This window comes from Odontesthes bonariensis, chromosome 7 (assembly GCF_027942865.1).
Source record: "Odontesthes bonariensis isolate fOdoBon6 chromosome 7, fOdoBon6.hap1, whole genome shotgun sequence".
In the NCBI taxonomy this organism is placed as follows: domain Eukaryota; kingdom Metazoa; phylum Chordata; class Actinopteri; order Atheriniformes; family Atherinopsidae; genus Odontesthes; species Odontesthes bonariensis.
This window is the reverse complement of record NC_134512.1, coordinates 40705353-40718201: the sequence shown is the minus strand read 5'-3', so window position 1 is coordinate 40718201 and position 12849 is coordinate 40705353.

The window sequence follows — 12849 nt, the reverse complement described above, 5'->3', positions numbered from 1 at the left end:
ACAAAACAACACAAAAACGACACACAACAACCTTAAAACAACTTATTAAACCTTATAACAACAGAGAAACAACACATAACAACTTATAAGAACAGAGAAACAACACAAAACAACTTATAAGAACAGAGAAACAACACAAAACAACTTATAAGAACAGAGAAACAACACAAAACAACACAAAAACAACACACAACAACCTTAAAACAACTTATTAAACCTTATAAGAACAGAAAAACATCACTAAACAACTTATAAGAACAGAGAAACAACACAAAACAACTTATAAGAACAGAGAAACAACACAAAACAACTTATAAGAACAGAGAAACAACACAAAACAACTTATAAGAACAGAGAAACAACACAAAACAACACAAAAACAACACACAACAACCGTAAAACAACTTATTAAACCTTATAAGAACAGAGAAACAACACAAAAACAACACACAACAACCGTAAAACAACTTATTAAACCTTATAAGAACAGAAAAACATCACTAAACAACTTAAAACAACACAAAACAACACAAAAACGACACACAACAACCTTAAAACAACTTATTAAACCTTATAAGAACAGAAAAACATCACTAAACAACTTAAAACAACACAAAACAACACAAAACAACTTATAAAAACACAAAACAACACACAACAACCTTAAAACAACTTATTAAACCTTATAAGAACAGAAAAACAACACTAAATAACTTAAAACAACACAAAACAACACAAAAACAACACACAACAACCGTAAAACAACTTATTAAACCTTATAAGAACAGAAAAACAACACTAAACAACTTAAAACAACACAAAACAACACACAACAACCTTAAAACAACTTATTAAACCTTATAAGAACAGAGAAACAACACAAAACAACACACAACAACCCTAAAACAACTTATTAAACCTTATAAGAACAGAGAAACAACACAAAACAACACACAACAACCTTAAAACAACTTATTAAACCTTATAAGAACAGAGAAACAACACAAAACAACACACAACAACCCTAAAACCACTTATTAAACCTTATAAGAACAGAAAAACAACACTAAACAACTTAAAACAACACAAAACAAAACAAAAACAACACACAACAACAGTAAAACAACTTATTAAACCTTATAACAACAGAGAAACAACACATAACAACTTATAACAACACACAAACAACACACAACAACACAAAAAAACACAAATAGCACAAAACAACACACAACAATCGTAAAACAACTTATTAAACCTTATAACAACAGAGAAACAACACAAAACAACTTATAAGAACAGAGAAACAACACAAAACAACACAAAAACAACACACAACAACCGTAAAACAACTTATTAAACCTTATAAGAACAGAGAAACAACACAAAAACAACACAAAAACAACACACAACAACCTTAAAACAACTTATTAAACCTTATAAGAACAGAGAAACAACACAAAACAACACACAACAACCGTAAAACAACTTATTAAACCTTATAACAACAGAGAAACAACACAAAACAACTTATAAGAACAGAGAAACAACACAAAACAACTTATAAGAACAGAGAAACAACACAAAACAACACAAAAACAACACACAACAATCGTAAAACAACTTATTAAACCTTATAACAACAGAGAAACAACACAAAACAACTTATAAGAACAGAGAAACAACACAAAACAACACAAAAACAACACACAACAACCGTAAAACAACTTATTAAACCTTATAAGAACAGAGAAACAACACAAAACAACACAAAAACAACACACAACAACCGTAAAACAACTTATTAAACCTTATAACAACAGAGAAACAACACAAAACAACACAAAAACAACACACAACAACCGTAAAACAACTTATTAAACCTTATAAGAACAGAGAAACAACACAAAAACAACACACAACAACCCTAAAACAACTTATTAAACCTTATAACAACAGAGAAACAACACAAAACAACTTATAAGAACAGAGAAACAACACAAAACAACACAAAAACAACACAAAAACAACACAAAACAACTTATTAAACCTTATAAGAACAGAAAAACAACACAAAACAACTTATTAAACCTTATAAGAACAGAGAAACAACACAAAACAACACAAAAACGACACACAACAACCGTAAAACAACTTATTAAACCTTATAAGAACAGAAAAACAACACTAAACAACTTAAAACAACACAAAACAACACAAAAACAACACACAACAACAGTAAAACAACCTATCAAACCTTATAACAACAGAGAAACAACACAAAACAACACAAAAACGACACACAACAACCTTAAAACAACTTATTAAACCTTATAACAACAGAGAAACAACACATAACAACTTATAAGAACAGAGAAACAACACAAAACAACTTATAAGAACAGAGAAACAACACAAAACAACTTATAAGAACAGAGAAACAACACAAAACAACACAAAAACAACACACAACAACCTTAAAACAACTTATTAAACCTTATAAGAACAGAAAAACATCACTAAACAACTTATAAGAACAGAGAAACAACACAAAACAACTTATAAGAACAGAGAAACAACACAAAACAACTTATAAGAACAGAGAAACAACACAAAACAACTTATAAGAACAGAGAAACAACACAAAACAACACAAAAACAACACACAACAACCGTAAAACAACTTATTAAACCTTATAAGAACAGAGAAACAACACAAAAACAACACACAACAACCGTAAAACAACTTATTAAACCTTATAAGAACAGAAAAACATCACTAAACAACTTAAAACAACACAAAACAACACAAAAACGACACACAACAACCTTAAAACAACTTATTAAACCTTATAAGAACAGAAAAACATCACTAAACAACTTAAAACAACACAAAACAACACAAAACAACTTATAAAAACACAAAACAACACACAACAACCTTAAAACAACTTATTAAACCTTATAAGAACAGAAAAACAACACTAAATAACTTAAAACAACACAAAACAACACAAAAACAACACACAACAACCGTAAAACAACTTATTAAACCTTATAAGAACAGAAAAACAACACTAAACAACTTAAAACAACACAAAACAACACACAACAACCTTAAAACAACTTATTAAACCTTATAAGAACAGAGAAACAACACAAAACAACACACAACAACCTTAAAACAACTTATTAAACCTTATAAGAACAGAGAAACAACACAAAACAACACACAACAACCCTAAAACAACTTATTAAACCTTATAAGAACAGAGAAACAACACAAAACAACACACAACAACCTTAAAACAACTTATTAAACCTTATAAGAACAGAGAAACAACACAAAACAACACACAACAACCCTAAAACAACTTATTAAACCTTATAACAACAGAGAAACAACACAAAACAACTTATAAGAACAGAGAAACAACACAAAACAACACAAAAACGACACACAACAACCGTAAAACAACTAATTAAACCTTATAAGAACAGAAAAACATCACTAAACAACTTAAAACAACACAAAACAACACAAAAACGACACACAACAACCTTAAAACAACTTATTAAACCTTATAACAACAGAGAAACAACACAAAACAACTTATAAGAACAGAGAAACAACACAAAACAACACAAAAACAACACACAACAACCGTAAAACAACTTATTAAACCTTATAAGAACAGAGAAACAACACAAAAACAACACACAACAACCGTAAAACAACTTATTAAACCTTATAAGAACAGAAAAACAACACTAAATAACTTAAAACAACACAAAACAACACAAAAACAACACACAACAACCGTAAAACAACTAATTAAACCTTATAAGAACAGAAAAACATCACTAAACAACTTAAAACAACACAAAACAACACAAAAACGACACACAACAACCTTAAAACAACTTATTAAACCTTATAAGAACAGAGAAACATCACTAAACAACTTAAAACAACACAAAACAACACAAAAACGACACACAACAACCTTAAAACAACTTATTAAACCTTATAAGAACAGAGAAACATCACTAAACAACTTAAAACAACACAAAACAACACAAAAACGACACACAACAACCTTAAAACAACTTATTAAACCTTATAACAACAGAGAAACATCACTAAACAACTTAAAACAACACAAAACAACACAAAACAACACAAAAACAACACACAACAACCGTAAAACAACTTATTAAACCTTATAAGAACAGAGAAACAACACAAAAACAACACACAACAACCGTAAAACAACTTATTAAACCTTATAAGAACAGAAAAACAACACAAAACAACACAAAAACAACACACAACAACCGTAAAACAACTTATTAAACCTTATAAGAACAGAGAAACAACACAAAAACGACACACAACAACCTTAAAACAACTTATTAAACCTTATAAGAACAGAAAAACAACACTAAACAACTTAAAACAACACAAAACAACACAAAACAACACACAACAACTGTAAAACAACTTTTTAAATCTTATAACAACTTATAACAACACAAAACAACTTATAAAACCTTATAAGAACAGAAAAACAACACTAAATAACTTAAAACAACACAAAACAACTTATTAAAAATGATAAGAACAGAGAAACAACACAAAACAACTTAAAACAACACAAAACAACACAAAAACAACACACAACAACCTTAAAACAACTTATTAAACCTCATAAGAACAGAGAAACATCACTAAACAACTTAAAACAACACAAAACAACACAAAACAACACACAACAACTGTAAAACAACTTATTAAACCTTATAAGAACAGAGAAACAACACATAACAACTTATAAAAACACAAAACAACATAACTTATAAAACCTCATAAGAACAGAGAAACAACACAAAACAACTTATAAAAACACAAAACAACATAACTTATTAAACCTTATAAGAACAGAGAAACATCACTAAACAACTTAAAACAACACAAAACAACACAAAACAACTTATTAAACCTTATAAGAACAGAGAAACAACACATAACAACACACAACAACTGTAAAACAACTTATTAAACCTTATAAGAACAGAGAAACAACACATAACAACTTATAAAAACACAAAACAACATAACTTATAAAACCTCATAAGAACAGAGAAACAGCACAAAACAACTTATAACAACACAAAATAACTTATAAAAACACAAAAACAACACAAAACAACACAAAATAACTTATAAAAACACAAAAACAACACAAAACGACACACAACAACTGTAAAACAACTTTTTAAACCTTATAACAACTTATAACAACACAAAACAACAACTTATAAAACCTTATAACAACACATAAACAACACAAAACAACTTATTAAAAATTATAAGAACAGAGAAACAACACAAAACAACTTATAAAACCTTATAACAACAGAAACAACACAAAACAACTTATTAAACCTTATAACAACAGAAACAACACAAAACAACTTATAACAACACAAAAACAACATAAAACTATTTATAAAACCTTATAAGAACAGAGTAACAACACAAAACATCACACAACAACTTAATAACAACACTAAAACAACTAAAACGTTAAAATAACAGAGAAACAACACAAAGGAACACACAACAGAGAAAAAACAACACAACTTAGTGTTAGCATGATGTTAATGTGGTGTTAGCATAATGTTAACATGATGTCAGCACAATGTTAATGTATTGTTAGTATTATGTGTGCGTGATGTTCACAGATGTTTGCTTGATGTTAGTCTGATATTAGCATGAGTTTTAGCATGAGTTTTAGCATGATGTAAGTGTGATGTTAGTCTGATATTAGCATGAGTTTTAGCATGATGTAAGTGTGTTGTTAGTCTGATATTAGCATGAGTTTTAGCATGATGTAAGTGTGATGTTAGTCTGATATTAGCATGAGTTTTAGCATGATGTAAGTGTGATGTTAGTCTGATATTAGCATGAGTTTTAGCATGAGTTTTAGCATGATGTAAGTGTGATGTTAGTCTGATATTAGCATGAGTTTTAGCATGAGTTTTAGCATGAGTTTTAGCATGATGTAAGTGTGATGTTAGTCTGATATTAGCATGAGTTTTAGCATGATGTAAGTGTGATGTTAGTCTGATATTAGCATGAGTTTTAGCATGATGTAAGTGTGATGTTAGTCTGATATTAGCATGAGTTTTAGCATGAGTTTTAGCATGATGTAAGTGTGATGTTAGTCTGATATTAGCATGAGTTTTAGCATGAGTTTTAGCATGATGTAAGTGTGATGTTAGTCTGATATTAGCATGAGTTTTAGCATGAGTTTTAGCATGATGTAAGTGTGATGTTAGTCTGATATTAGCATGAGTTTTAGCATGAGTTTTAGCATGATGTAAGTGTGATGTTAGTCTGATATTAGCATGAGTTTTAGCATGAGTTTTAGCATGATGTAAGTGTGATGTTAGTCTGATATTAGCATGAGTTTTAGCATGATGTAAGTGTGATGTTAGCCTGATATTAGCATGAGTTTTAGCATGATGTAAGTGTGATGTTAGTCTGATATTAGCATGAGTTTTAGCATGATGTAAGTGTGATATTAGTCTGATATTAGCATGAGTTTTAGCATGATGTAAGTGTGATATTAGTCTGATATTAGCATTAGTTTTAGCATGATGTAAGTGTGATATTAGTCTGATATTAGCATGAGTTTTAGCATGATGTAAGTGTGATATTAGTCTGATATTAGCATGAGTTTTAGCATGATGTAAGTGTGATATTAGTCTGATATTAGCATGAGTTTTAGCATGATGTAAGTGTGATATTAGTCTGATATTAGCATGAGTTTTAGCATGAGTTTTAGCATGATGTAAGTGTGATATTAGTCTGATATTAGCATGAGTTTTAGCATGATGTAAGTGTGATATTAGTCTGATATTAGCATGAGTTTTAGCATGAGTTTTAGCATGATGTAAGTGTGATATTAGTCTGATATTAGCATGAGTTTTAGCATGATGTAAGTGTGATATTAGTCTGATATTAGCATGAGTTTTAGCATGATGTAAGTGTGATATTAGTCTGATATTAGCATGAGTTTTAGCATGATGTAAGTGTGATATTAGTCTGATATTAGCATGAGTTTTAGCATGAGTTTTAGCATGATGTAAGTGTGATGTTAGTCTGATATTAGCATGAGTTTTAGCATGATGTAAGTGTGATGTTAGTCTGATATTAGCATGAGTTTTAGCATGATGTAAGTGTGATGTTAGTCTGATATTAGCATGAGTTTTAGCATTATGTAAGTGTGATATTAGTCTGATATTAGCATGAGTTTTAGCATGATGTAAGTGTGATATTAGTCTGATATTAGCATGAGTTTTAGCATGATGTAAGTGTGATATTAGTCTGATATTAGCATGAGTTTTAGCATGAGTTTTAGCATGATGTAAGTGTGATATTAGTCTGATATTAGCATGAGTTTTAGCATGATGTAAGTGTGATGTTAGAACCAGCTGCCAGTTTGGGTCAGGATGCCGACCTCCTGAGATACCTTTGAGATCAGGCTTAAAACTTTCCTCTTTGATAAAGCTTATAGTTAGAGATGGCTCAGGTGACCCTGAAACATCCCATAGTTAAGCTGCTATAGGCAAACTTTAAATTGGCATTAAATGAATTGGACTTATTTGGATTTGATGGAATTAGCTTTTATTGGATTTAAATTGGCTTGCATCGGATTGTATCTTTAAAGTTTCACTGGAATTTAACTGAAGGTTTAAAGTTAGTAAAATAGAAATAAATCTGTCCTTTTTTCAAGTCTGTTTTTTCATCATTGAAAATGTGCTATTAACAACTCAGCTAAACACGATTAATACAATCATCCAGAAAATAAAATGAGTTTTCATTAAAAAAGAACTGAGTCGCCGTGCAGCTGTTGAATAAATGACCAACATTTGTTAAAAGGTGAAACTTTTTCTCATGACAGGTTTGGGAGACCACCTGTAAAACTATCTGGTTGAAAATAAGGCGGGTGTTGGTGTTAATCCTCTAATCTCCTTGCAGCTCTGCACAGAATAAATGTACTGACTGTAGTTTTACTCGAGCCTTCACTCCATCAAAAATAAATCTGATGCTCTAAGCTGGATCTGTGATGGTTCTTGCATTTCAACTTCACTCTTCACTCATACTCTCATTAGTGCTCTACGATTTAAGAAAATAGCTTAAGTTGTGCAAGTTCTAACCTCTGAGGAAGAGGCATTTCAGTGATGAAAGCAGAGCTGATAGCAACCAAGCAGTCAGAGCTAACGTGGCATGATTGGCTCCTTAGAGATTAATGAGGGATGGGCTCAGAATTTGGGCCCCAGTGCATCATAAAGCTCTAATTTCAGACCAGCCCTTTAAATCCTCAACAAAACATCACTGAAAAACAGTAAAAAACAGTTCTTAGTTTGAAGCTTCTATTGTCTTATTTAATTTTGATTAAATAATTAGGGCTGGGCAACGGCCTTTTTAAATCGAAGCTTAAGACCCACCTTTTTAGACTGGCGTTCCAACTCTGATTAGGGCCACTATGCTCATTCTTTCCGCTCTAATTATCTTAATTTTATACAAATTTTATTCAATTAATTTTTATTGCACTTGTGGAAGGCTTTTAATGCCCTGCATCACTTTTAGCACTTTTAGCACTTCTACCATTTTTGCATCGTGTTTTATGTTTTGTTTTACGTATTGTTGTTTTTTATCCTGTTGTAAAGCACTTTGAGTACCAGTTGGTGATTGTAAAGGGCTACATAAATTAAATTTGATTGATTGATTGATTTTGATTTGATTGATTTGATTGATAAAAATATTTAATCTAATTAATCACATGATTTCCCTGATTAATCACGATTAATCGCATTTGTACGCAGAATCCAAAAATGAATCCAAAAGTAGTGTATAGCTTTTAGCATTTAGCTTTATTTTAAATGTGCTGCCATATGAATGAAAGTGCCATAACTTTTGTTGTGCAAACACACTTTTAACATCAGCATCTTTCTGTAGTTTTTATGTAGAAGCCTCGCTCCACTGTCTGTTTCCTTGAATGACTTGCTGCTATCAGTTGTGTGTTTTGCCTTTAAGTGATATTTTAGACTGGAACTACTACGCTGAGAAGACAATTCAACTTGGCAGTGTTTACAGATGACTTTGGTTCTGTCGACTCCGCCGTCTGGAAGAACTTTAACATGAAAATGGCCGAGTAAAAGTTCCGTACCCTTCTCCATGTTTGGTGGATCCGCCGATTACTTTCTTTTCCTGTTCCACAGCAGACAGCAGCAGACTTTTACAAAATAAAAGCCTGTGAGCAACAGACTTTTACAAAATAAAAGCCTGTGAGAAACAGACTTTTACAGAATAAAAGCCTGTGAGCAACAGACTTTTGCAGAATAAAAGCCTGTGAGCTACAGACTTTTACAGAATAAAAGCCTGTGAGCAGCAGATTTTTGCAGAATAAAAGCCTGTGAGCTACAGACTTTTACAGAATAAAAGCCTGTGAGCAACAGACTTTTGCAGAATAAAAGCCTGTGAGCAACAGACTTTTACAGAGTAAAAGCCTGTGAGCAACAGACTTTTACAGAATAAAAGCCTGTGAGCAACAGACTTTTACAGAGTAAAAGCCTGTGAGCTACAGACTTTTACAGAATAAAAGCCTGTGAGCAACAGACTTTTACAGAATAAAAGCCTGTGAGCAACAGACTTTTACAAAATAAAAGCCTGTGAGCAGCAGACTTTTACAGAATAAAAGCCTGTGAGCAACAGACTTTTACAAAATAAAAGCCTGTGAGCAACAGACTTTTACAGAGTAAAAGCCTGTGAGCAACAGACTTTTACAAAATAAAAGCCTGTGAGCAACAGACTTTTACAAAATAAAAGCCTGTGAGCAGCAGACTTTTAAAAAATAAAAGCCTGTGAGCAACAGACTTTTACAAAATAAAAGCCTGTGAGCAACAGACTTTTACAGAATAAAAGCCTGTGAGCAACAGACTTTTGCAGAATAAAAGCCTGTGAGCAACAGACTTTTACAAAATAAAAGCCTGTGAGCAACAGACTTTTACAGAATAAAAGCCTGTGAGCAACAGACTTTTACAGAATAAAAGCCTGTGAGCAACAGACTTTTACAGAATAAAAGCCTGTGAGCAACAGACTTTTGCAGAATAAAAGCCTGTGAACGACAGACTTTTACAGAGTAAAAGCCTGTGAGCAACAGACTTTTACAGAGTAAAAGCCTGTGAGCAACAGACTTTTACAAAATAAAAGCCTGTGAGCAGCAGACTTTTACAGAATAAAAGCCTGTGAGCAACAGACTTTTGCAGAATGAAAGCCTGTGAGCAACAGACTTTTACAGAGTAAAAGCCTGTGAGCAACAGACTTTTACAAAATAAAAGCCTGTGAGCAACAGACTTTTACAGAGTAAAAGCCTGTGAGCAACAGACTTTTACAGAATAAAAGCCTGTGAGCAACAGACTTTTACAAAATAAAAGCCTGTGAGCGACAGACTTTTACAGAATAAAAGCCTGTGAGCGACAGACTTTTACAAAATAAAAGCCTGTGGGCGAAAGACTTTTACAGAATAAAAGCCTGTGAGCGACAGACTTTTACAAAATAAAAGCCTGTGAGCAACAGACTTTTAAAAAATAAAAGCCTGTGAGCAGCAGACTTTTAAAAAATAAAAGCCTGTGAGCAACAGATTTTACAAAAATAAAAGCCTGTGAGCAACAGACTTTTAAAAAATAAAAGCCTGTGAGCAACAGACTCTTACAAAATAAAAGCCTGTGAGCAGCAGACTTTTAAAAAATAAAAGCCTGTGAGCAACAGACTCTTACAAAATAAAAGCCTGTGAGCAACAGACTTTTACAGAATAAAAGCCTGTGAGCAACAGATTTTACAAAAATAAAAGCCTGTGAGAAACAGACTTTTACAAAATAAAAGCCTGTGAGCAGCAGACTTTTACAGAATAAAAGCCTGTGAGCAGCAGACTTTTACAGAATAAAAGCCTGTGAGCAGCAGACTTTTACAAAATAAAAGGCTGTGAGCAACAGACTTTTACAAAATAAAAGCCTGTGAGCAACAGACTTTTACAGAATAAAAGCCTGTGAGCAACAGACTTTTACAAAATAAAAGCCTGTGAGCAACAGACTTTTACAGAAAAAAAGCCTGTGAGCAACAGACTTTTACAGAATAAAAGCCTGTGAGTGACAGACCTTTACAGAATAAAAGCCTGTGAGCAACATACTTTTACAAAATAAAAGCATTTGAGCAACAGACTTTTACAAAATAAAAGCATTTTAGCAACAGACTTTTACAAAATAAAAGCATTTGAGCAACATACTTTTACAAAATAAAAGCATTTGAGCAACATACTTTTACAATAATAAAAGCCTGTGAGCAACAGACTTTTACAAAATAAAAGCATTTGAGCAACAGACTTTTACAAAATAAAAGCCTGTGAGCAACATACTTTTCTTTTACAAAATAAAAGCCTGTGAGCAACAGACTTTTACAGAGTAAAAGCCTGTGAGCAACAGACTTTTACAAAATAAAAGCCTGTGAGCAACAGACTTTTACAAAATAAAAGCCTGTGAGCAGCAGACTTTTAAAAAATAAAAGCCTGTGAGCAACAGACTTTTACAAAATAAAAGCCTGTGAGCAACAGACTTTTACAGAATAAAAGCCTGTGAGCAACAGACTTTTGCAGAATAAAAGCCTGTGAGCAACAGACTTTTACAAAATAAAAGCCTGTGAGTGACAGATCTTTACAGAATAAAAGCCTCTTAGGAACAAACTTTTACAAAATAAAAGCCTGTGAGCAACATACTTTTACAAAATAAAAGCCTGTGAGCAACAGACTTTTACAGAATAAAAGCCTGTGAGCAACAGACTTTTACAAAAATAAAAGCCTGTGAGCAACAGACTTATACAAAAATAAAAGCCTGTGAGCAACAGACTTTTACAAAATAAAAGCCTGTGAGCAAAATACTTTTACAAAATAAAAGCCTGTGAACGACAGACTTTTACAAAATAAAAGCCTGTGAGCGACAGACTTTTACAAAATAAAAGCCTGTGAGCAACAAACTTTTACAGAATAAAAGCCTGTGAGCAACAAACTTTTACAGAATAAAAGCCTGTGAGCAACAAACTTTTACAGAATAAAAGCCTGTGAGCAACAAACTTTTACAGAATAAAAGCCTGTGAGCAACAAACTTTTACAGAATAAAAGCCTGTGAGCAGCAGACTTTTACAAAATAGAAGCCTGTGAGCAGCAGACTTTTACAAAATAAAAGCCTGTGAGCAACAGACTTTTACAAAATAAAAGCCTGTGAACGACAGACTTTTACAAAATAAAAGCCTGTGAGCGACAGACTTTTACAAAATAAAAGCCTGTGAGCAAAATACTTTTACAAAATAAAAGCCTGTGAACGACAGACTTTTACAAAATAAAAGCCTGTGAGCAACAGAATTTTACAAAATAAAAGCCTGTGAGCAACAAACTTTTACAAAAATATAAGCCTGTGAGCAACAGACTTTTACAAAATAAAAGCCTGTGAACGACAGACTTTTACAAAATAAAAGCCTGTGAGCGACAGACTTTTACAAAATAAAAGCCTGTGAGCAAAATACTTTTACAAAATAAAAGCCTGTGAACGACAGACTTTTACAAAATAAAAGCCTGTGAGCAACAGAATTTTACAAAATAAAAGCCTGTGAGCAACAAACTTTTACAAAAATATAAGCCTGTGAGCAACAGACTTTTACAAAATAAAAGCCTGTGAACGACAGACTTTTACAAAATAAAAGCCTGTGAGCGACAGACTTTTACAAAA